Genomic DNA, 21305 nt, shown 5'->3' with positions numbered 1-21305 from the left:
AGCGCAACCGAAGGCAGGCAGCACAGGGGCTGTGTCTACAGCAGCCGGCCGGCGGCCTGCTTGCAGCAGGCTTGCGTCCGGGGGGGCTGGCAGCCCGCGAGCAGAGGCGCCTACGATCGCTTCTCCCGCGGGGTGAGGCGCCGCAGGACAGCGGCGCTTGCCGCCGTTGCTCCCGTGGGCGAAACCCCCCCCCTCACAGGGGCGGCCGCCCGGCGGGACAGCACCGCCTGCGGGCGTTGCCCCACTGGCAGAACCGCCCGCGAGGGTGCCCACCTACAGCGGCAGCGCCGCCTACGGGCGTGCCGCCTGCAGGCGAGGGCAACGCCCTCGCCCTTCCGCACAGGCCGCCGCCAGCAGGGTGGCGGCGGCGACAGTAGTAAGAGGGAATTAGGGTTTTGGGCAAAAAGATAGTTTTGCCCTTGTGAATTTGAGAAATTTCAGTTTATGTCTTTTGTCCAAATTACAAAAATACCCTTAGGAATTGAGAAATTCTCTACATGTCTCTGATTTCAGAAAATATTAATTAATTAAAAGGTTTAGTTGATTATTATTTTTATTATTATCTAGAAGTCCTACATGATGATGATTATTTATACATGTGATGTATGATGTGTGGACGGATGAACATGGACCGTGTGATGTGTGTACTTGTGATTATTATTATTGAGATATGCGAGCCTCTATTATATTTCTCATTTATTGTCAGGCCTGTGTGCCTATGATTAAGTTGTAATCACATGAGGAGGCACAGCGGGACCGTGGATGCGATAGCGGGACCCACGAGACGGACGATCGTGATGCATGAAGATGCATCAAGATGTAGACGGAACCGACGAGGACGAGATGGACGATCATAGGGCATGGAGATGCACCGTTGCACACATAGATCTTGATGTGAGTGATTAAGCCTACTGGCTCGGGCCTAATCATATTAGGTTATGGTCCACGATCATCTGGTGTGATTGCTTATACACATACTAGATATGTATATATATTTGCATGCGATGTAGATATATATTAAATATGTATATGTGTGACATGTCATATTAGGAGACCAAATCATAGAAACATCTCTCGATAATATTAAGTCGGTAAACGTGAGGCAATTAGATTGACCCACGTGGCCTTCCATCATTATAAGTAGGAACCGATTCCCGATGTAGGTTGAGTTGGTCGAGTCCCTCGAGACTCACCTATATCACGATTCGCTATTTTGCTTATGACATAAAGATGTCACCGGTGACCTGAGGGCATGGTATGCTTGGTCGAGTCCCTCGAGGGTATATCATCAAATCAGACTCATCTTGTAACGAAGGTGTTGACTTAACCGAGCATCATGGTTGGTCGAGTCCCTCGAGGCCATGGTGATTCGGAGGCTGAACAGGACGAGAATCACAAGGAGTTGTGATCGGCAAAAGTTGCCTACCTTTTAGGCTTAGTGTGATTGGTCGAGTCCCTCGAGGTTACACTAAGATGCTGATTGGATCTTGATCCCCACTAGAAGTCTGTCGGAGACTTCCGTTTCACGTACTGAGGGTGTCGCGTGACTCGTTAGTAAAATAGTGGGAGCATATTAAGATAGAAGTCCATATCTTGATAGTTTATTTCTTGCAAAATCTGTATGTTATTCATTTCTGCTGCATCTTTATTTTCAGAAAATGTCGCTTTCAAATCCCTTACATGGCATACTTGATGTCAACCGCCTCACTGGTCCAAATTATACGGATTGGCTCCGTAACTTGAGAATTGTTCTCACAGCAGAGAAAATCGTGTATGTCCTTGATACAGTGATGCCTACGCCCGAAGAAGGGGCAAGCAAGGATGAGATCGCTCGCTACGTGAAGTACATTGATGACTCCACTCTTGCTCAGTGCTATATGTTGGGCTCTATGACTTTTGAGTTACAGAGACAACATAAAAAGATGGATGCCAGATCCATTCTCCTACATGTCCGTAAATTGTTTAAGGAACAGGGAAGGACTCAGCGATATGAGATATCCAAGAGCCTCTTCCGCACTAGGATGACTGACAGGATACCGGTTCAGAACCATGTCCTAAAGATGATTGAGTGGATAGAGAAACTCACAGGTCTAGGAATGGTCCTAGAGGATAACTTGTGTGTGGACATTGTGCTTCAGTCCCTACCAGATTCCTTTTCACAGTTCATAATGAATTTTAATATGAACAAGCTTGAGGTGACTCTCCCAGAGCTCCTCAATATGTTGAGGGAGGCAGAGAGTACTATTAAGAAAGAGAAGCCAGTTCTCTACATTGGTGAGACCAAAAAGAAAAGGAAAGCAGAAAGGTCCCTTAAGAAGGGAAAGGGCAAGGGCAAACCAGGTAAAGCAAAGGTTGCTAAGAAAGACCCAGCAAAGGACAAAGGCTAGTGCTTCCATTGTGGTAAAGATGGGCACTGGAAGAGAAACTGCAAAGAGTACCTAGCAGAAAGGGCGAAACAAAAGCTTGATGAAGCTTCAGGTACATTCATGAGCAGTCTCCATTTGTCAGACTCTTATGATAACACATGGGTATTGGATACCGGTAGTGCTTATCATATATGCAATTTGTTGCAGGTTCTAGCAAGGCCTAGGAGATTGACGAGAGGAATATTGCATAAAGGTTTATTTATGCAAGACACTACTCCACATATCATAAATGTAAGTGTCTAAGAGGAAACGAGACGAGGTGAACAGTGCATACCTATGGCATTGTAGGCTAGGTCATATCCATGAGGGAATGATTCAAAAGTTGCTAAATGATGGATATCTAGATCCATTCGACTATGTGTCATATGCAACTTGCGAGCCTTGCCTTCGTGAAAAACTGACCAACTCTCCATTTAGTGGAATTGGAGAGAGAGCCACTGAGTTGTTGGAACTCATACATAGTGATGTATGTGGACCCATGTCAACTCATGCCATTGGAGGTTACTCCTACTTCATTACATTTACTGATGATTTCTCAAGGTATGGATATGTGTACTTAATGAAGTACAAGTCCGAGGCCTTTGAGAAATTCAGAGAGTATAAGAATGAGGTGGAGAACCAGACTTGAAAGAGTATCAAAACTCTTCGATCAGATCGACGAGGTGAGTACTTAAGTACAAAGTTTACTCAGTTCCTCAAGGACCATGGGATATTATCCCAATGGACACCTCCTTATACACCTCAGCTCAATGGTGTCTCTGAAAGGAGAAATCGTACGTTATTAGATATGGTACGGTCCATGATGAGTTTCGCTGACCTACCCATCTCATTTTGGGGATATGCCCTAGAAACCGCAGCTTACCTTCTGAACAGAGTTCCAACTAAGTCAGTAGTATCTACACCATATGAGATATGGAAAGGGAAGAAGTCTGATCTTAAGGTTGTTAAGATTTGGGGCTGCCCTGCCCATGTTAAAAGACACAACCCCGATAAGTTAGAATCAAGGACAGAGCGATGCAAATTTCTGGGATACCCCAAGGAAACTTGTGGGTATTATTTCTATCATCTCGAGGACCAAAAGTTCTTTATAGCTAAGAGAGCAGTGTTCCTTGAGAAGGAACACATTCTTGGCGGAGACAATGGGAGAATGATAGAGTTGAGCGAGGTTGGAGAACCAAGCTCAAGCACCACTCTACAGCTCGAGTCTATTCAAGTGCCTAATACACAAGTTTCAACTTTACGCAGGTCTGATAGAGTATCCTATCCTCTTGAGAGATATGTGGGACATATTAGAGGAGAGGATGTTGAGGATATTGATCCTCAGACCTACGAGGAGGCTATTATGAGTATAGACTCCGGGAAGTGGCAAGAAGCCATGAATTCTGAGATGGATTCTATGTACTCCAATAAGGTTTGGAACCTAGTTGATGCGCCCGAAGGTATTGTACCCATCGGTTGCAAGTAAATCTTTAAGAAAAAGATCGGAGTAGATGGACAGGTAGAGACCTATAAAGTAAGGCTAGTGGCTAAGGGGTATCGTCAAAGGCAAGGTGTTGACTACGACGAAACCTTCTCACCCGTAGCAATGTTAAAATCCATCAGAATTCTGTTGGCTATTGCAGCACACTATGATTATGAGATCTGGCAGATGGATGTGAAAACTGTATTCCTCAATGGGAACCTCGAGGAGGAGGTGTATATGATGCAACTTGAGGGATTTGTGTCCAAGAACTACCCAGATAAGGTGTGTAGGTTGCTTAGATCCATTTATGGACTAAAGTAAGCTTCCCAAAGTTGGAACATAAGATTTGATGCGGCAATCAGATCTTATGACTTCGTTAATAACGAAGATGAGCCTTGTGTGTACAGGAAGGTAAGTGGGAGTGCTATCTCCTTTTTGGTATTATATGTGGATGACATCCTCATCATTGGGAACGACGTAGGTGTTAGGATCAAGAGCACTAAGAGGGGGGGGTGAATTAGTGCAGCGGAAATTTTTCAGCGATTAAAACCGAAAGCTATGTTCGTTTGATAAAAAAATGATTTCGATGTAAAAGCCGATTCTAAGATTACTTTAACTTAAGATTAAGTGAGATGACGTTAAAGTAAATCTACAATGGCAGTTTGCAGTTTATGATGAAAATCAGAATGCAAGCGCAAACTGAAATGCGACGTTCGTACGATAAAACCGGTTTACATCTAAATGTCAATTTTGAAGATACTAAATTTTGAGATATGTTTTATAAATGCGCATAAGGCAGTTTGCAGTTGTGATTGAAATCAAAACGTAAACGTAAACTGAAATGTAATGATCGTACGAAAAAGCTGATTTATGTCTAAACGTAGATTCGGAAAGCTCTGAACTTAGAAACTCGTTCGTAAAGGCGCAGAAGGCAGTAGCTATTTAGGAGGTTTGCAGTAAAGATAAAATGCTCAAAGTAAATGCAAACCGAGATTTAGAGTGGTTCGATCAATCTTGACCTACTCCACTTTTGGCTTCCTCCACCGACGAGGTCACCGACGTCAACTAGAGGCCTTCCTTCAATAGGCGAAGGCCAACCACCCTTTTACAGTTTCACTCCTTTTGACGGGCTTAGGAGACAACCCTTACAGAAATTTTCTCTCCTCTCTTTACAACTCAAAACTTTGAAGAATAGAGGGAGGAGAACTTTTGGCCTTTACAACAATTTTGAGCTCTAAGAATCACAGAAAGATATCAAGATTTCGAGTGTAAATTGCTTCCTTTTAATGCTGAATGGGTGGGGTATTTATAGGCCCCAACCCAGTTCAAATTTGGAGCTCAAAACTGTCAATTCCCGGAATTCCGGGATCAGGCGGTTGCACCTCCTGACTGGAGCGGTTGCACCGCCTGGCAGAGCTCGAAGACTGAGCCTCTGGGCGGTGCCACCTCTATCAGGGGCGGTTGCATCTCTCTGCCAGAGCTCGAAGACCGAGCTCAGGCGGTTGCACCTCCTTACTGGGGCGGTTGCACCGCCTGCCAGAGCTCGAAGACCGAGCTCAGGCGGTGCTACCTCCTATCAGGAGAGGTTGCACCGCCCAGTCTCGCTTGGAGACTGAGCCCAGGCGGTTGCACCTCCTAGCTGGGGCGGTTGCACCGCCCAGTCTCCCTGGGAGACTTAGCCCAGGCGGTGCTACCTCCTGGCTTGGGCGGTTGCACCTCCCACAGCAATCAGGGTCCGAATGGGTAGATCCATTCGGCCCAAATTGGGTTTTTCAAGGGCCCAATTGCCCCAAGATTAAGCTAATGGGATCACCTCCCATTTCCAACTTAATCATTGTGCTAACTATGATAAATTCTAAGACAATTTCTGCAGCTTGCTCCGGTGCGTCAATTGCTTCTTCCGGCGAGTTTCTGGCGAACTTCTGTCGATCATCCGATGAACCCTCGGTGATTCTCCTGCGGACTTCCGGCAAACTCCTAGACTTGCGACGATATACTTGGCGAGTTCCGACGAGCTTCTTTGGCAAGATTATGGACTTCTCGGATTTGTTCCCGTAGAACCTCCGACGATTGTCCGAACTTCCGTCGAGCTCTCGAACTCCCAACGTGATCATTGTCATGACTCCGGCGCAACTCCTGCTGCATGTCTTACTTTCATCGTAGTTAATCCTGCACACTTATCTCAACATATAGGTTAGACAACAAATGACAATTGACTTCATCATCAAAATCCAAGATTCAACAATCTCCCCCTTTTTGATGATGACAATCAATTGATAATGGAGTTAACCTTAACTCCCCCTGTCTACATGTCATACTTGAGATAAGTCATTCTTGAATTCAAGACCTAAGAATTCAAGTGACATTTCTGAAGATGATGTCAAGGCTTGACATTCATTCTTACATAACAATTTTGAATGATCGTAACAATTCATCATATTGTAAGATATCAACATGTAAAGCTGTGAAGTAAGATTTTGATATCATTACATGATGTACACATTTCAAATATTTTAGCAGATGTACACATTTAAAATATTTTAGCAAGTGTTGCATTTCTATATATGGCATCTGTTCATATATCTCTTAATGATGCAGGCATGGCATAATCATAGCATCAGTGTTTATAGCATCAATTCATATATTTCTCCCCCTTTGTCATCAACAAAAAGCATGGTAGATGTGATACCAGGAGAACAATATAAGCAAGTTATCAAGCATATAAAGGAAAGCAAGATACGTATAATGCTTTGAATACTTCTTCTCCTTTTATGTTATAATCCTTTGTGCATGAAGGAGGAAAGTCATTTTATCAAATCTATTTCAGAAAAAATATTTTTCATAAGAGTGTATTTGATTTTTGTCATTCCAACTATTAAGCGAATCCGAAAATGAGATGAATTCTTTCATGCTATAGTTTTTCAAATACAATTATGAAGACAAAACATTTCAACACATGGCAATCAAGTGATTTGATCATTCAATAAAGTCCGAAAAATAATTTTGACTAGTTTATCTATTCGGACACATCAACATTCCTAATTCTCTTCTTATGAAATCAAATTGTTCTTCACTTAGAGGTTTTGTAAAAATGTCAGCTAGTTGATGTTTAGTGTCAACGAACTCTATGGTTACGTCATGATTAGTAACATGATCTCGTATAAAGTGATGTCTAATATCAATGTGTTTTGTTCTTAAGTGTTGTATAGGATTCTTAGTCAAGCATATTGCACTTGTGTTATCACATTTAATGGGAATATTTTTAAGATTAACTTTGTAATCTTCTAAGGTATTTTTCATCCATATAACTTGTGCACAACATGCACTTGCTGCAATATATTCAGCTTCGGTTGTTGATAGTGCAACCGAGTTTTGTTTCTTAGATGACCAAGAAACAAGGGCATGTCCTAAAAATTGACATGATCCTGATGTGCTTTTTCTATCTAGTTTACAGCCAGCAAAGTCCGCATCAGCATAAGCAATTAACTCAAAATTCTTTGATTTTGGGTACCATAATCCTAGATTTGTGGTACCATTAAGATATCTAAGTATTCTTTTAACTGCTTTGAGATGAGATATCTTAGGGTTTGATTGAAATCTAGCACAAAGTCCTACACTGAACATGATGTCTGGTCTGGTTGCAGTGAGGTAAAGTAAACTTCCTATCATACCCCTATAAGTTTTTTGATCGAAGCTTTCTCCACTTTCATCAATTTCTAACTTAGTGGAGGTGCTCATAGGAGTGTTAATAGCCTTTGAGTTGTTCATATTAAACTTTTTTAATAAATTTATAGCATATTTAGTTTGACTAATAAAGATGTCATTGCTTAGTTGTTTGATTTGCAAGCCTAAGAAGAATGTTAATTCTCCCATTAAGCTCATTTCGAATTCAAGACTCATAGTTTTAGCAAAAGATTCACAAAGAGATTCATTCGTAGAGCCAAAGATAATATCATCAACATAAATCTGAACAATGAGAAAATTATTTTCAAAATTCTTGATGAACAATGTAGTATCAACCTTGCCTTTTGTGAAATTATTTTCGATAAGAAAAGAACTAAGTCTCTCATACCAAGTCATTGGGGCTTGTTTTAAACCATAGAGAGCTTTAGTTAATCTAAACACATGAATAGGGAGGCTATTATTTTCAAATCTAGGAGGTTGTTCAACATAAACTTTTTCGGAGATAAAGCCATTTAGAAAAGCGCTTTTAACATCCATTTGAAATAGCTTAAAATTATTACTACTAGCGTAGGCAAGGAGCATCCTTATGGCTTCCACTCGAGCCACAGGAGCGAAGGTTTCTTCGTAATTAATACCTTCTTCTTGGTTGAAACCTTTGGCCACTAATCTAGCCTTGTTTCTAACCACGATACCATTTTCATCTTGCTTGTTTCTGAAGACCCATTTAGTACCAATAACTAAATGGTCATTTGGCCTAGGAACAAGCTTCCACACCTCATTTCTCTCAAATTGATTCAATTCATCTTGCATTGCGATAATCCATAAATCATCTTTCATGGCTTTGTCAACACATTTGGGTTCAATTTGGGAGAGAAAGGCGGCGTTCACACAAAAATTTTTAAGAGAATATCGTGTTTGAACCCCCTTTGACGAGTCTCCTAAGATTAGCTCCTTGGGATGAGCATCTACATACTTCCAATCCTTGGGTAAGGATGTTTCGGAAGTGGATGCATCCAAGTTGCTAGTTGGAGAAGGGGTTTCATTTAAATTCAAGGAATCAAAATTAACATCATCATCAAAATCATTTTTCCTGATTTCGGAAATCTCATTGAAAACAACATGAATGGATTCTTCGATAATTAAAGTTCTTTTATTGAAGATACGAAAGGCTTTAGAAACCGAAGAATAACCAAGAAAGATTCCTTCATCTAAATTTTCCTGAGTTATCCTTTTCATTCAAGATAAAACACTTACACCCAAAGACTTTAAAATATGAAACATTGGGTTTTTTGTTGTTCCATAACTCATAGGGAGTTTTGGTTAGTAAGGGTCTTACTAGAACTCTATTCAAAATATAGCATGCAGTATTTACGGCTTCGGCCCAAAAATATTTGGGTAGGTTGTGTTCATTCAACATGGTTCTTGCCATTTCTTGTAAATTTCGATTTTTTCTTTCTACTACTCCATTTTGTTGAGGATTTCTAGGAGTAGAGAAATTATGGTTGTATCCATTGAGTTCACAAAATTCCTGGAAATCATGGTTTTGAAATTCACCACCATGATCACTTCTAATTGACGAAATCATAGAACCTTTCTCATTCTGAACAAGTTTACAAAACTTGGTAAAATATCTAAGGCATTCACTTTTCTATTTTAAGAAGTAAGTCCATGTGTATCTGCTATAGTCATCCACAATGACGAAGGCATATTTGCTACCTCCTAGGCTTGATGTGGAGATTGGTCCGAATAAGTCCATATGGATCAATTGTAAGGGCCTAGAGGTGCTTACTTGATTCTTAGATTTGAAACTACCCTTAATTTGTTTACCTAATTGGCAAGCATCACATACATTATCTTTAATGAACTTGATATGAGGAATTCCTCTTACAAGTTCTTTAGATGATATTTGAGTGATTAGTTTTATGCTAGCATGACCTAATCTTCTATGTCATATCCAAGCATCCTCATTCAAAACAGAAAAGCACATTTCATTACACAAATCATTGATGTCAATAGTGTATACGTTATTTAGTTTCAATACAATCATAGATATATTTTTGTGTGATTTTTCAATGATGCAAGCATTAGATTCAAATCTGACAATATATCCTTTATCACATAATTGACTAATGCTCAAGAGATTATGTTTTAAACCATCAACTAACAAAACATCTTCAATAACGAAGTTGGATTTGTTACCTATGGTTCCTTTGCCAATGATTTTACCCTTGTTGTTGTCTCCGAAGGTGACATAGCCTTCGTCTATGCTAGTGACCTTAGAGAATTGAGATGGATCTCCAGTCATATGCCTTGAGCATCCACTGTCAAGGTACCATCTCTTCCTCCTAGCTTGTGATGGTTTAGTTTTCTACAAGAAAGGATGATTTTTAGGTACCCATTTGCTTTTGGGTGCCTCACAAATAGATCTACATTGTCTATCATGTTGCATAGAATTTATCATGGTTCCTTTAGGAACCCAAATCAATTTGTTTGGACTAATTTTCTTGAATGGACAATAATGCGTCTTGTGTCCAAATTTGCAACAAAAGTTGCATTTGTTTTGGTGTCGAACATGTAAGATGGTGCCTTTTATGAAGATGGTTGGATTTTGGTGAGAACTTCTCACAAATCCAATTCCACTTCTTTTGGGAACGTGACCCTTGTTTGCAAGGATCATGTTCAATGACTTGCTACCAATCTCGAATTTCTTCAAGGTGTCCTTAAGTAGCAAGTTTTCTTTTTAGAGAGTTTCTAGATCATGGCATTTGATGCATGAATTTAAACTATCATGATATTCAGTTTTTAACTTATCAAAATCACAAGTAAGACTATCATGCTCCTTTTTTAGCAATTTGTATTTTCTATTGATAATCTTGCATTCATCAAATAAGTCATGGAAGGCATTTAATAATTCATCGAAAGATAAATCTGCATCTATTAAATTCGTTACCTCCTCTCCAATGGCCATTAAGGCGTAATGAGCAACTTGCTCGGTGTTGGACTCCTCTTCTTCGGACGCGCTCGAATCATCCCATGTTGCTTTGAGCGCCTTCTTCTTTGATGTTCTCTTTTTGACCTGGGGACAATCACTCTTGTAGTGTCCCGGCTTTTCGCACTCATAGCAAATAACTTGATCCTTCTTGGGTTCAAGTTTGTTTTTTGTGTCATTCTTAAACTTGTTTCTTTTAATGAACTTTTTAAATTTTCTTGTTAGAAGTGCCAAGTCATCATCACAGTCCTCATCACTTGAGTTTTCTCTCAAGTGGTCTTCTGAAGTTTTAAGTGTCATATCCTTCCTGTTCTTTGGAAGGATGTCTTCTTGCTCTTCATGAGCTTTACAAGTCATCTCATAGGTCATTAATGACCCGATTAGTTCTTCAAGAGGAAAGTTGTGCATATCTTTTGCCTCTTGAATAGCAGTGACTTTAGGATCCCAACTTTTAGGAAGGGATCTTAGAATCTTATTTACGAGCTCAAAATCCGAAAAAATTTTTCCGAGTCCTTTTAGACCGTTGACGACATCCGTGAAACGGGTAAACATGTCGCCAATGGTTTCACTCGGTTTCATTCGGAAAAGTTCGAAAGAATGTAACAGAAGATTGATTTTTGACTCTTTCACTCTACTTGTGCCTTCGTGAGTCACTTCGAGTGTGTGCCAAATATCAAATGTGGTTTCACAAGTTGAAACACGGTTAAACTCGTTTTCATCAAGTGCACAAAATAAGGCATTCATAGCCTTTGCATTAAGAGTGAAAGCCTTCTTCTCCAAATCATTCCAATCGATCATTGGAAGAGAAGACTTCGAAAAACCGTTTTCGACAAGATTCCAAAGTTCAAAATCCATAGAAATAAGAAAGATCCTCATTCGGGTCTTCCAATAGGTGTAGTCCGTCCCATTGAACATGGGTGGACGTGTAATAGAATGGCCCTCTTGGTTTCCGGCATAAGCCATCTCTCTTGGATTTTAATCCATTTGAGAGTTAACCCCGCTCTGATACCAATTATTAGGATCAAGAGCACTAAGAAGGGGGGGGAGTGAATTAGTGCAGCGAAAATTTTTCAGCGATTAACACCGAAAGCTGCGTTTGTTTGATAAAAAAATGATTTCGATGTAAAAGCCAATTCTAAGATTACTTTAACTTAAGATTAAGCGAGATGACGTTAAAGTAAATCTACAATGGCAGTTTGCAGTTTATGATGAAAATCAGAATGCAAGCGCAAACTGAAATGTGACGTTCGTACGATAAAACCAGTTTATATCTAAATGTCAATTTTGAAGATACTGAACTTTGATATATGTTTTATAAATGCGCAGAAGGCAGTTTGTAGTTGTGATTGAAATCAAAACGTAAACGTAAACTGAAATGTAATGATCGTACGAAAAAGTCGATTTACGTCTAAACGCAGATTCGGAAAGCTCTGAACTTAGAAACTCGTTCGTAAAGGCGCAGAAGGCAGTAGCTATTTAGGAGGTTTGCAGTAAAGATAAAATGCTCAAAGTAAATGCAAACCGAGATTTAGAGTGGTTCGGTCAATCTTGACCTACTCCACTTTTGGCTTCCTCCACCGACGAGGTCACCGACGTCAACTAGAGGCCTTCCTTCAATAGTCGAAGGCCAATCACCCTTTTACAGTTTCACTCCTTTTGACGGGCTTAGGAGACAACCCTTACAGAAATTTTCTCTCCTCTCTTTACAACTCAAAACTTTGAAGAACAGAGGGAGGAGAACTTTTGGCCTTTACAACAATTTTGAACTCTAAGAATCACAGAAAGATATCAAGATTTCGAGTGTAAGTTGCTTCCTTTCAGTGATGAATGGGTGGGGTATTTATAGGTCCCAACCCAGTTAAAATTTGGAGCTCAAAACTGTCAATTCCCGGAATTCCGGGATCAGGCGGTTGCACCTCCTGACTGGAGCGGTTGCACCGCCTGGCAGAGCTCAAAGACTGAGCCTCTGGGCGGTGCCACCTCTGTCAGGGGCGGTTGCACCTCTCTGTCAGAGCTCGAAGACCGAGCTCAAGCGGTTGCACCTCCTGACTAGGGCGGTTGCACCGCCTGCCAGAGCTCGAAGACCGAGCTCAAGCGGTGCTACCTCCTGTCAAGAGAGGTTGCACCGCCCAGTCTCGCTTGGAGACTGAGCCCAGGCGGTTGCACCTCTTGGCTGGGGCGGTTGCACCGCCCAGTCTCCCTGGGAGACTTAGCCCAGGCGGTGCTACCTCCTGGCTTGGGCGGTTGCACCTCCCACAGCAATTAGGGTCCGAATGGGTAGATCCATTCGGCCCAAATTGGGTTTTTCAGGGGCCCAATTTGCTAGTCATAAGTGCCCAACAAGCCAATCACGTGAGTGATGGCACGTGTGACTTGATACAGAATCTTTTTGCTTATTATATTTTGGCGTATATCACTTTATAACTATTGCATAAATGCATATATATTGTGATGTCCTTGGATTTGTGCAATGGGAATCGGATCGTGATGAGATCACGATAATGAGATCGATTCACCTTTAAACACACATCCTAAATAATCCCGGTCATAGGTTACTCGAGAGGGACATCGTGATAACCGGATAGACTGGTGTGCTGTATACCCGTCCATATGATGGATGCAGCTGGTCTCATAGCTGCTCGTGTAGGGACACTAGGGATACAGTACAGGTGCTCATTGGAGAATGAGTTCACTGATTGATCCGCTTACGGAATGCTGGATGGTTGATGATGCCTTATTGTCAGACAACGATTCCGTAGTCCTAGTGGTGTATCTGGTTCTTAGACTTGAGACACCAATGATGTCCTGTATGAGTGCTCCACTCTTTGATACCAGACTTATAGGTTTGGCTGTTCCCAGATCTAGTACAGCTGGTCATTGGGAGTGGTAGTCGACCTTACGAGGGCTATTGAGTGTCGATAGAGGATCATCCACTCTCGGTATCATGAGAGGAATATCCCATGTGTTCTTGCTCAGACAAATCCCTAGCCAGGGTCATTCGGGTTGAGAGAGAAAGAGTTCTCCGGGAGAATCCGATTAGAGCGAGACTCGAGTAGAAACCGTATGGGTCTGACAGCACCATGCTCGATATACGGTCTCTGGGATATTAGATGGATGAGGGACTATAGGTACATGGTAACTGAGGACAGACAGGTCCAATGGATTGGATTCCCCTGTATCGTCTGGGGACTACGGCGTAGTGGCCTAGTACTTCCGTAGTCGATGAGTCGAGTGAATTATTACAGAGATAATAATTCACTTAGTTAGAAGGAGTTCTGACAGGTATGACTCACGGCCAGCTCGATATTGGGCCTAGAGGGTCACACACATATGGTAGGCATTGCGATGAGTAGAGGTTCGGATATGAGATATCCGACGGAGCCCTTGTCTTATTGGATGCAGATCCAATACCCACTAGGGAAAGGACCCATTAGGGTTTTGACACGGGATCTCTATAAATAGGAGGGATTCACAGCCTCATAGGCTAGAGTCTTTGCTTGCCCTTCCTATTCTCCTCTCCCTCTCCACCTCAGAGTAGGCCTGGAGTTTTGAGGAGCGTCGTCGCAACCCTGCTGTGTGGATCACCGCTAGAGAGGAGGACGCTTGACCTCCTTCACCCTCTCCTAAGGATCTGCAAGGAAACAGGGATATACGATCTCCCTAGGTAACACAATCTCTATACGCAGTTTTTGTGTTTTTGCGGATTTTGCGCACCAATCTTCGCACGACGATGAACATCTTTTTGGGAATCGGGGATTTTTGTTTTCTTGTTCTTCCACTGCGCATATGATGTCGCCCCCCCTATGATTTCCCAACACAATTGCCCCAAGATTAAGCTAATGGGATCACCTCCCATTTCCAACTTAATCATTGTGCTAACTACGATAAATTCTAAGACAATTTCTATAGCTTGCTCCGGTGCGTCAATTACTTCTTTCGACAAGTTTCCGGCGAACTTCCGTCGATCATCCGATGAACCCTCGGTGATTCTCCTACGGACTTCCGGCAAACTCCTGGACTTGCAACGATACACTTGGCGAGTTCCGACGAGCTTCTTTGGTAAGCTTATGGACTTCTCGGATTTGTTCCCGCAGAACCTCCAACAACTGTCCGAACTTCCGTCGAGCTCTCGAACTCCCAACGTGATCATTGTCATGACTCCGACGCAACTCCTGCTGCATGTCTTACTTTCATCGTAGTTAATCCTGCACACTTATCTCAATATATAGGTTAGACAACAAATGACAATTGACTTCATCATCAAAATCTGAGATTCAACAGTAGGAATGCTATCCACAGTAAAGGCTTGGTTATCTAGACACTTCTCCATGAAGGACTTAGGGAGAGCATCCTATATCTTGGGGATTAGAATCTATAGAGATAGATCCAAGAGGATGCTTGGCTTGTCCCAGTCCAGGTACATAGAAACCATTGTCAAAAGGTTTGGCATGGAAAATTCCAAGAGAGGTCTCATACCGATGAGACATGGGATATCGCTTTCTACGAGTATGTCCCCAAAGACTCCAAAAGAAAGGGCAAACATGAATATAATACCTTATGCCTCAGCAATAGGGTCTATCATGTATGTCATGCTATGTACTAGGCTTGATATAGCGCATGCTTTGAGTGTCACGAGCAGGTATCAAGCGGATCCAGGCTTGGAGCATTAGAAAGCAGTAAAGTATATCCTTAAGTACTTGAGAAGAACTAAGGATCTTTTACTAGTATTTGGAGGTAATAGCCTTAAGGTTGAAGGCTACACTGACTCAAGTTTTTAGTCTGATGTTGATGATAGCAAGTCGAATTCAGGGTATGTGTACACCTTGAATGGAGGAGTAGTGTGCTGGCAAACTGGTGTGCTGTATACCTGTCCATATGATGGACGCAGCTGGTCTCATAGCTGCTCATGTAGGGACACTAGGGATACAGTACAGGTGCTCATTGGAGAATGAGTTCACTGATTGATCCGCTTACGGAATGCTGGATGGTTGATGATGCCTTATTGTTAGACAGCGATTCCGTAGTCCTAGTGGTGTATATCTGGTCCTTAGACTTGAGACACCAAGGATGTCTTGTATGAGTGCTCCACCCTTTGATACCAGACTTATAGGTTTGGTTATCTCAGATCTAGTACAACTGGTCATTGGGAGTGGTAGTCGACCTTACGAGGGCTATTGAGTGTCGATAGAGGATCATCCACTCTCGGCGTCATGAGAGGAATATCCCATGTGTTCTTGCTCAGACAAATCCCTGGCTAGGGTCATTCGGGTTGAGAGAGAAAGAGTTCTCCAGGAGAATCCGATTAGAGCGAGACTCAAGTAGAAATCGTATGGGTTTGACAGCACCATGCTCGATATACGGTCTCTGGGATATTAGATGGATGAGGGACTATAGGTACACGGTAATTGAGGATAGACAGGTCCAATGGATTGGATTTCCCTGTATCATCTGGGGACTACGACGTAGTAGCCTAGTACGTCCGTAGTCGATGAGTCAAGGGAATTATTACAGAAATAATAATTCACTGAGTTAGAAGGAGTTCTGACAGGTATGACTCACGGCCAGCTCGATATTGGGCCTAGAGGGTCACACACATATGGTAGGCATTGCGATGAGTAGAGGTTCGGATATGAGATATCCGATGGAGCCCTTGTCTTATTGGATGCAAATCCAATACCCACTAGGGGAGGACCCATTATGGTTTGACAGGGGACCTCTATAAATAGGAGGGATTCAGAGCCTCATAAGCTAGAGTCTTTGCTTGTCTTTCCTATTCTCCTCCCCCTCTCCACCTCAGAGTAGGCCTGGAGATTTGAGGAGCGTCGTCGTAACCCTATTGTGTGGATCACCGCTAGAGAGGAGGACGCTTGACCTCCTTCACCCTCTCCTAAGGATCTGTAAGGAAACAGGGATATACGATCTCCCTAGGTAACACAATCTACTCTATACGCAGTTTTGAATTTTACGGATTTTGCGTACCAATCTTCGCACGACGACGAACATCTTTTTGGGAATAAGGGATTTTGTTTTCTTGTTCTTCCGCTGCGCATATGATGTCACCCCCAAGATTTCCCAACACTAACATCCTCCTCTTTAGCAATAATCCACATGGTAGATACGACGATGACGCTCCTCAAATCACAACATGATCTTTCTCTCCACGTACACCACAAAGGCTGCACTATCTTCAAGAAGGGGCTGACACTTCTTGTTGTCCACACGATCCAAACTACGGCTGTCGGTTGAGGGGGAGAGGAGAGAGAGGAGAATAGGAGGGGCGGCTAAGAGGAAACTTACTTGTGCCACCTTTTGGTCCTCCTATTTATATAGGTTCCTACCATTTAACCCTAATGGATCCTACCATTTTGGATATTGGATCTTTATATAATTACCCGAACCTCTACTCATCGCAATACTTACCATATATGTGTGACCCTCTAAGCCCAATATCGAGATGATCGTGAGTCATACCTATCAGAACTTCTTCTGACTCAATAAATTATTATCTTCATAATAATTCACTCAACTCATCGATTACAAACGTACATTGCCACTACGCTATAGTCCCTAGGCAATATAAGAGAAGAGAATCCAATCCATTAGACTTGTTTGTCCTCAATTATCATGTATCTATAGGCCTTTATCCATATAATATCCTAGAGACCATATATTGGGCATAGTGCTGTCAAGCCTATACGAAATCTACTCGAATCTTGCTCTAATTGAATTCTTCTATAGAACTCTTTCTCTCTTAATCTAAATGACCTTGGCCATAGATTTGCCTAAATAAAAATACATAAGATATTCCTCTTATAATACCGAGATTAGATGATCCTCTATCAATACTAAATTGCCCTTGTAAGGTTGGCTACCACTCATAATAACCGATTGTGTTAGATTTAAAACTTTCAGGCTTATTAGTTTAGTATCAAAGAGTGGAGTACTTATACAAAATATCCTTGGTGTCTCAAGTATAAGGACGAGACACACAAATGGGACCACAAAATTATTGTTTGACAATGAGGTATTATCAATCATCCAGTATTCCGTGAGCAAATCAATCAGTGAACTTAATTTCCAATGAGCACCTGCACTATATATCTAGTGTCCCCACATGAGTAGTTATAAGACCAACTACCTCCATTATATGGAAGAGTATACAACACACTAATCTGTTTGGTTATCTCAATGTCCCTCTCGAGTAACCTTTGACCAGGATTATTTAGTATCTATATTTAAAGACAAATCAATCTTATCATTGTGATCTTATCATGATTTGATTCCTAGATCCATGAACATCATAATATATACAACATGTAACATAAAGTAAGAAAATACCAATAATAATAATAATAATAAGTAAAGAGATTATGCAAAATGTCACATGTGTCATCACTCATGTGATTAGCTTGCATGACACCTATAACTAGCAGTACTACCCAGAATTCAAAACTTACAATGGTGGTACCACCCAAAAGTCTAAAATAACGACGTCAAAAGTTACGATAGTGGTACCAGCATGTGTTAGCGATAGTACCGCCCGTACTCGAAATTTTGGGGATTTTAATTTTTTGGTTCCATTTTTTAAGCCTCTTAGGGCCTATAAATATCCATTAAGGCTTGGTTGATGGAGAACCAAATTTTTAGTTTGTGAAGGGTTGTCGCTTTCTCTTTGAGTATTGTTTGAGTCTCTTCCTCCTTCTTGAGTTTAGAGGTAAAGGTGAAAGATCTTGTAAACGAGTGAGTGTAGAGGTTCTCTCATAAGCCTATTAAAAGAAAAAAAGTTATAATAAAGATAGTTGAATTTTGCCCATTAAAAAAGAGATCAATAGTGAAAGTTAATGGCTTCGAGGGAAGAGAAATCGGGAGTGAACATAAGTCGAGAAGACTAAACCACGATAAATCAGTTTACATTCCTTCTCTTACTTTTGATTTGTTGTTGCTTATTCACTTGCTTTACTCACAACTCTTACTCATATTTTTCGTTAATTATATTTTTGATATGAATTTATCGATCGAACTTTAAAATCAAATAAAAAATTACTATAGCACTAATTTACCCCTCCACTTAGTGCCAAAAATTACTATAGCACTAATTATAGATATTTTATTTTTATCCATGTGATATAATTTATTATTATAAAATTTAATTATTTATATTCTTTAGAAATTTTAATTATTATTTTGGATATTTATATGGTTATTAAATTTATGAGCATGAAAGGAAATTATGAAATGATATTTATTTTTCATATAAAAGACATGATTATAGTGACCATTTAAGTTTTCTTTTATGTTGATTAATGTTTAATAATTATTATGATTATTATTTTATTATCATTAAACTATTTTGACATAAATTAGATTAAATAAATTTGGTAAATATTATTTATAATTTATACCTAAATTTTATCTAACTAATCACTATCAAGGTGGCTTAGAATGACAGACTTATGAAATATAAATTATAATAAATATTTTATTATTTATAAGATATTATATTTTATAATATTGTATTGATTTTATAGTTGTAAAGTAATCTAGATCAATAACTTATAAAATTATATTAAGAATTAACTCTAAATGATATTAAGAAAAATAATATTTGACACACATAATTAGGAGATTTAGAGAATCTCAAAATAGAGCCTACTTCAAATAATTATATGATAGAATAAGATGATACTGTTTTGAATATCCTTGTAGTTTAGGATTGTATACCTAAAATAATAATAATATTTTATAAGGATGATATCAATCCTCTATAAATAATTTTGAGTAAATATTAGATATATCAATATTTCACCTAAATTTAAAATATAGATAATATCAATAGTTTATCATATTTTAAAAAATTAGAGCATTAATGTTATTTTATTTTTATAGTAATATTTTATTTCATGTATTTTTATCCTTTTAGTGTCCCTATGAATTCTCAATTAATTGATTCTAAATGATTTAAGGATCTACAATTTGCACTAGGTGTGCTAGACTTTGATATGGAAAGAATTGCATTGGGTGCGTTAACAAATTGGGTATTAACTACGTAGTGGTATTTTCTTTCATGCATTTTTAAAAGACTTGAGCATATACAATTTACACACTATGTGTGTTAACTATTGAAAATTCTATGAAAAAAAAATAAGATAAATGATTAAGAATAATCTAAAAGTATCACTTTTATTATAATTGCTAACAATATTTAAACTTTATTACAGCTTAGTTGTACACTGGAATATTTAAAGATCAATTTAAATTTACTAATGAGTCATTATCTGACATCTTATTAAAAGAATTGATTAAAATTTAGTATGATGATATTTGAGGAATTCAAGATTATATCATCAATATGATTAACAAAACTGTAAGCTTCAGAATATTGGGCATGAATATAATTGAGTTATTTTTTATATAATTTATTCTTAATTCTATTTCTTCTTATTTTGACTCATTTAAAATTTACTATAATAAAATTAAGAATAAATAAAATTTAAATGAGCTCACTAGTATATGTGTTTAAAAAGAATTAAAAATAACGTAAGAAAGATATAATATTTTAGGTACTATTTAAGGAATAGATAATAAGAAAAAAATTTGAAGCATAAATCACTTTAGACAATAAATCTTATATAAACTCATAAAATAAAAATCTTGATAGTAAAGTACTACTTTTGTAGAAGAAAGATCATGTGAAGGACTATGGGGTTTGGTTCGAAAAGGAAAGGTATAAACTTAACCTTTGTATATTTTGAATAAATCATTTTCTAATACTTGATGGATTGATTTTTATGCTTCAACTTATTTTATCAATATTAGATATCCATCTTAACATAAAATCTAAAAAAATGAAATATTCAATACTGTAGGGAACTATCTTAAAACGAAAGCGATGGTAGTGGATACTTGTTTCCTTTGCCTAGAGATGATTTATCTGACGGATCTTGACGATGTATATTATAATCTTATAATTCTAGAAATTTAGTTTTTTTACCTAAAATTATCAAGATATTGTTTCTCTTTTGATGGTGGTAGACTTATCATAATTTAATAAAAAATTTTGAATTCTATATGATGGTTTATACAGAATTCATATGAATTTTTAGTTTGTAACAATCCTATAATCAAATATTAAAATAAAATGTAGTTTCATGAACTCATTAAGATTATATATGCTTACATCTGCGGGTCACTCCATTTCTCCTTTTTAGTGGAGAGAGATATTTTAGCACATTTATATCTAACTTATTGAGTTATGAATATATATATCTAATTCTTATAAGGTTTTAGGCTATTGACACCTTTAGATATATATAAATAAAGTTGATAGATAATTAGATATAAAAGTTAAAATTATCAAATTTGATAAGGTTGGATATGAATTTAATAGTAGATAATTCTTATTTTTTTGCTATACTCGATGAGATATTCAATATGTTTTATCCTACAAAAGAATATAGTTACGGAATGGTGAAATCATACTCTTATGGATATAGTTATAAGTATAATAAGTTATTTTTTTATATTTGAATCAATGTGAAGAGAAGCTCTAAGAACGATTATATATATCTTGAACAAAATTCTTAGTGAATTAATTTCATTAGCTCTTTTAAGTTATAGACCAGTAGAAAACCTAATTTAAGATATTTATATATTTATGATGATTCTATAGAGATAAGGATCTTTAAATTATATGAAAAAAAATTAGATTCAATGACACTTTTTAGGTATTTTATTATTTATCTAA

This window comes from Musa acuminata, chromosome BXJ3-1, assembly GCF_036884655.1.
Source record: "Musa acuminata AAA Group cultivar baxijiao chromosome BXJ3-1, Cavendish_Baxijiao_AAA, whole genome shotgun sequence".
Taxonomy (NCBI): domain Eukaryota; kingdom Viridiplantae; phylum Streptophyta; class Magnoliopsida; order Zingiberales; family Musaceae; genus Musa; species Musa acuminata.
The sequence above is the reverse complement of the archived record's forward strand: the minus strand, read 5'-3'. Positions refer to the sequence as shown.